The following is a 6,235-nucleotide window of genomic DNA, read 5'->3' on the forward strand; positions in this document are numbered from 1 at the left end:
CGGTCCTAGATGCTAATTTGTATCAACCTGACAGCTGCTGCCTAGCCAGTGCTTGACCTGGGTGTGGGGTTGTGTCTTTTTCCCCTTGTAGGAAGAACAGGTAGGGTGGACCCAGGAATTTCATTACCTTGTAAAGAACCTGCTCTTTCATATGTAAATATAAAGTGAGGCACGGGGAAGGCAACTCTTTGTTTCCCCCGCCAGGCTGGCCACAAGCCCAGTCAGAGTAAAGGTACCAGTCCTGAGTGACAACAAAAGAGTGGGCAACTCAATTCTCTGGGCACACCTCCAGGCATATACAAAGATTGTTTTTAAATGAGAAACGGTTTCCCATCTTGGATTTTAGGAGTAATGCCCACTGTGAAATGGGTTGCAACTGCAATTTTACAGGCTGGAGAAACAGATTTCTCCAGCTTGTAGCTTTTCCAAAGCAGCACATCTGTTTCAGGAGGCCCTCAATGAGAAGGTATCTCACTTTGTGGAACTCATCATCAGAAGTAGCCTGATTCTGAGCTTTAACTCAAAGATTTAGGAATCTTGACCTGGAGTAACATGTAAAAAGGTATCTGGCTGATGAGAGTAACAATTAAACTTTCTCTACTTGGATCTTTTCCTGCCACACTAATGCCTTTCTTGGAACATTGTCCAACTGCTTTCTGGCTCCAAGAGGATTTTCTTGGATACTACCTGCAACCTGTTCCTCTGGACGTTCCCAACTTACATTTTAGTGCCATTTCAATAAACTTGCTTGGAATATCTGACTGAAATCACATCTAGATCAGAGTCGCCCACAAACAGTGACTAATAAATGGCACATTTTTCTGTTAAATCTTTAGTTATGTTGTTGTCATTTTGTTTATTAATGTAACCCTATTTTTCACAAATTTGGAATTTTACTTGTATTGTTTTTGACTTTTGAACAGTTTTTTCTTCTAAAAGTTTTACTCAGTTTCTTTAAGCTCCTGTCTCCTCCAAACCATAGCTACTAGAGGTTGACAAGAAGTTTAAATTACTATAACCTTTTTCCTGGACCTGGTTAGTGAGTTTATTACTTGTGGTAGACTACCATCCACTTCAAATGATGATTTGCTTTTTACACTCCCAATCCGCCCCTCAAATTGGCAGAAATCCCATTCACAGGGAAAATAAAAAACATAAAGATGAAAATGTGGGGGCTGCCACCCCAGGCATCGGGTTGTGTCTCAACTTATAACAGGTCTAGATGTCATTCCGCCTGACATAGAAAGCCCAATAGACCGCAGGGAAAATATAACACAGAAAAGGGTGTGACAGCTTCCCAGGCATCGGACAGTATTCCCACCCCGTAAGGATCCAGCACAAATGGGTACCTCATCATCATCATATACTTTATTCGACCATAGGTCATAAAAGTTACATATTAAGTTGTACAAAAAGGTACGTTTTCTTCATTATACTTTTACACTGGCTGAAAATAGTAAGGTTTAGAATAGGAAAAGCTTCTATGGGCAATGGCCTACTATAATCCACCATTGGTCCCGATACATAACTTAACATTTAGATACCAGGATTTCTGAGACAATTACTTCATAACGTTAAAATAGTACAAATATTTAAAACTCTTAAAACAACATGGGGTGATTTCAAAATACATATTTCCCAGATGGTATCATCATCAAGATAAATACAAACTATCCGACCCAAGATGTAAAAATTTAAAGTGCTGATTTGATGTTACATAATAATATAATTCCTTAATAATTTAGATGGCATACTTTAACAAAGAGAGCTTACTACCGGCACAATCATTTGGCAAATTTAAGCACTGTCAAGTCGTTAAGACACAAGCACAGTGTGATAAAAAGCTTATATATTAACTTAAAATGGTTATCGGATTCATGTTAAAATGGCACAAGTGCCAGACAGATGCATAAAAAAAAATAGCTCTTTATGGCTAAAACTAGTGTTAAAATGGCAGAAACACATAATGATTGCCTACATAATGTCTGAAAAATCTATTCCAAGTCCTATCCAACCCACTTCATCCAGATCATCTTCATCATCAACTTAGTTCATCAATGACCATAAAAGCACATAAAACAGAATATAATAATTCTTAAGTAAATAAATAATTACATGTCTGTAAATAGGTGTAAAATATTAAAACAATAACTTGATTTGCACATATGGCTCTAAATCTTACCTATATAGAGATAAGACCTTAAATAACTTTTTGAAGACGGCAACGTATGCGCCAAGCTGTTGCTAAATACTTACTTACTGAAAGAATTACATCAGCTGAATTATGGCTTTTTAGAACCCGTAGAGCCAAGGAGCAATTCTTGAATCCCATGTCCCTGCAAATCTTGCGGATCCATTTTGTTCGCGGAATCGCATAGGCTGGGCAGAAGAACATAAAGTGCTCAATGGTTTCAAAAATACTGCCACAGGCAGGGCATGTATTGGGAAGATTAATCGACCCCCACCTATGAATCAATGACATCAGGGGCAGTGAGCCACAACGAAACCTTGCGTATAAGCTCTTGCCTTGCAAGTCCGGTATCACATCCATATAGGATTCAAACTTTGGGGACCATTTAATATCAGTAAAGGAATTAGTTAAGCGACCATGGGATTTATGGATTATGTAGTTGTCCTTAACATAAGACCAATAGGTTAACTTTAAAACATTTTTGTGCCGTCTCTCTAATTTGTGGGGATTTTCCCAGTAGTCGCCCAAGCCCAAAAGCCTAAGCCAATGGGCCACATGGCGAATCCAAGGAAGAGTATTAGCATTTTGGCATTTCAGTAAATCGAGTAATGCGGTCTTATATATATCTAGTTCGGGGGTTGTCCATAATCTAATCCAATAAAGGAGAGGTCTTAGAGTAGCTAGATCTGCTACTCGGCTTAGCCCCAGATCTAGAAATATTGGAAGCAAGGGTGTAGTGCGTGGACATGCAATTAAAGCCCTTGCAAAGTTGTTTTCCCCCACACTGATCTTATTGCAGTTAGCGTAACCCCATACCTCCGCTCCGTACAGGGCTGCACTTTGAGCCTTAGCCGTGTAAATTTTTATTGCTGGGGAAACAACCTTTGTAAAGGAGCATTGATAAAAACGCAATATGGATGAGGCTCTATGTTGAAGGAGCCCTGCACTTTTCGTAATCTGCTCTTCCCATAGTAGTTTACTGGTTAACCTAACTCCCAAGTAATCTATAGAGCTTACTTCCTTCAGCGGTACTCCCTCAATGTGGATGGAGCATCTTTTCCTAGGTCCCTTGGATAAGACCATCAATTTTGTTTTGTTAATGTTAACCTCCAGCCCATAATCGCTACAGAATTGGTTAAACCGGTCAACAAGGGTCTGCAACCCCATTGGTGTCTTAGAAATGAGGAGTGAATCATCGGCAAAGAGCAAGATAGGGATTTTTTGTGTATTCAGGGAAGGGGCATCATTCTGGCCTGTGGACACAGCCTTTACTACTTCGTTGATAAATATAGTAAACAGTAGGGGGGCTAACACGCAGCCTTGGCGAACTCCTCTTCTGATTGGAATCCGTTCTGTCAGTTCGCCTTGTTCACCCCACCTCACTTGGGCATAAGTGTTCTCATGCAGTCGTTTTAACAGGAGTAATAGATCCTCTGGGATTCCCAATCTACCCAGCACTTCCCACAGTTTGGTTCTTGGGACCAAATCAAAAGCCGATCGCAGGTCTATAAATACCACATACAGGCATTGTTTGGCCACAAGTACATATTTCCAATGCAATATGGCCAATCGAAAAACCTGGTCTATCGTGCTTGTTTTTGCACGAAACCCTGCCTGTAGATGGGAAAGGGTTTGGTACTCCTCAACCCAATTGATTAACCTCTGTAAAATTTGTTTTGCAAAGATCTTTTGTAGGTTGTCTATAAGGCTAATTGGCCTGTAGTTGGCTGGGAGATTAGCATTCCCTTTTTTATAAATGGGTATGATCTCTGCCCCCTTCCATGTACCTGGAATTTGCCCCCCTGCCGCTATACTATTTGAAATGGCATTTATATACCAGGACCAGATATGTGGTTCTGATCTATAAAGATCTCCAGGGAGCTTGTCTGGTCCAGGTGCCTTGCCTGGTTTTAGGCTATTTATAGCCTCAAGGGTCTCTTCTATTTTAAAAATGAGGCAACGCTCAGGGGCACACTGAGACTCCACTTGGGGGGCCATACGGGAATTTGGTTCCAACAATTCTGTTGGAGAGTGGACCACATTGGTGTCCATTGGGCCCTCTGGTAGGGCATAGAGAGTAGTAAAATGCTCCACCCAGCTTTCTGGTTGGATATGGTTGCTGGGACAACTCCTACCTCCATTTTCTCTTTTAGACAGAAGCTCCCAGAAACGCTTATTGTTCTTCTCTCTGGAAGCATCTAATAATTCCTGCCACAGGGGATCCAGCACAAATGGGTACCTTTATCACTGGGAGCAGTGGGAGAGCGGGGGGCAACCAGCATGAAACTTTCAAGCTTTCCATCATCGTAATATGAAGAAAATGCAGAATTGTAGCCTAAGTTTGAATTTTGCAGGACATTTCCAGTAAGAAACTGTCATGGGACCCATACTAGTTGCACCATTCTGGGCTCTGCTGGGTGAGTAGTTTTAAGAAATATCTATGGTTGTTAGGGTTCATTTGGTTGGAGGTTGAGCCCGGGCCTAAATGCCTCTGCTGTCCAAGTTGCCATAACCTTTCATTTTGCAAGGCAAACATTTTAATGTCTCAATGTTGCATGTGCTATTATCGTTTGAATTTTATTCAATTTTTGGCTTCTAATGTCATGTCATGTCATGCCCTGCCATGCCATGCTATGCCATGTTATGTTATATTATGTTATGGTATGTTTTAATATGTTATGTTATGGAATGTAATGTTGTGTTAATGGCATCTATAAAAGCTCAAACAACTCACTCCTACAAGAATATCCTGAGGCTACAGGTTTAACATGAAGGCTGTCTTCCCCCCCTAAAACCTAAAAATAACCATGTTGTTATCAATTTTTTGAAGGCTCTAAAACGTTGTCAAGTTTTAATCTGGGTCGAAAGCTTATTTCAGTGGTACCAAGGCAGATAAGAGAAGAACAGCCCCTATTATGAGATGTTCGAATGTGACAGGGGATACAAGTGCAGTGTTGGATGATCTAAGGCTACTGGCAGGGTGGTAGAACCCAATGTTTATTTTTATACAAAGAAAGGCCTCCCCTTAACATTATAAGGCCCTATGGATGTGTCAACGAAGCTTGAAGATATATTTCCTAAATGGGAGCCAGTGTAGTGATCTTAACTATAAGCCAGTGTGTAAGAAATAACATATTTAAAAAAATGCCCTCTAAATTACATGATGGTATGGGTAATCCCAAATTCAGAGCTATAAAAATAACCAGCATTGTAAAACTCAATAATCTTGGAACATTTGAAAAATGTATGGTTCACTTCCAACCCATTTTTTTTTCATTAGATTTTACCATATGAATTGTTTCATGATCTGTACACAATGAAATATCAGAAGATGGCTGTGTGAATAATGGTTTTGGACATCAACAGCTTCTATATCTCCCTGTGGCTAGAAGGGCTGACGGGCATAACAGTACATAATTTTTGTAACTCGGCCATCAGGGACAGAAAATACAGAAGAAAACATCACCTATTTCTATCATTTCCAATTTATGTTCATTGTTTTTCCATTTCAAATATTACTGTGTTTAGAAACCCATGTGCAACCTACACAAATGTCCCATTGCTGAATTTGGAATTTTTTCTACCAATCTGAAATGCCAAGTTATATGTTTTCCAATGGGTTTTTGCATCTGTTATTATCACCACAGACTGCAAGAAATATAAATCGACTAACACTTCGAAAAATGCAAAAACTGTTGTAAAATATTAACTTTTTTACAACTCTTCTTGGTCCTGGAACCTATCAAGATGGTGATATTAGCACAGCAAATGTTTACTTGATTGCATTTGTTCCCAAAAAAGTAAAACATATATGTTCTTGCACTGCACGTTTTCACATTTTGTTCCAGATTCCCCACAAATGCGGCTATATTTTGACAATTTTCTTGGTTCCATATATAGGAATCAATAAACCCAGGTTGCCCATGGTACCCAACATACTAGGAAAAAAGGACACTTAATTGACCAAGACACCTTTTGTGGAACAATATAATATTAGGAAGGCTTAAGAATGAAGTGCCCTAACCAGCAAAAAAGGGTTTAGCA

This window comes from Pleurodeles waltl, chromosome 7 (assembly GCF_031143425.1).
Source record: "Pleurodeles waltl isolate 20211129_DDA chromosome 7, aPleWal1.hap1.20221129, whole genome shotgun sequence".
NCBI lineage: Eukaryota > Metazoa > Chordata > Amphibia > Caudata > Salamandridae > Pleurodeles > Pleurodeles waltl.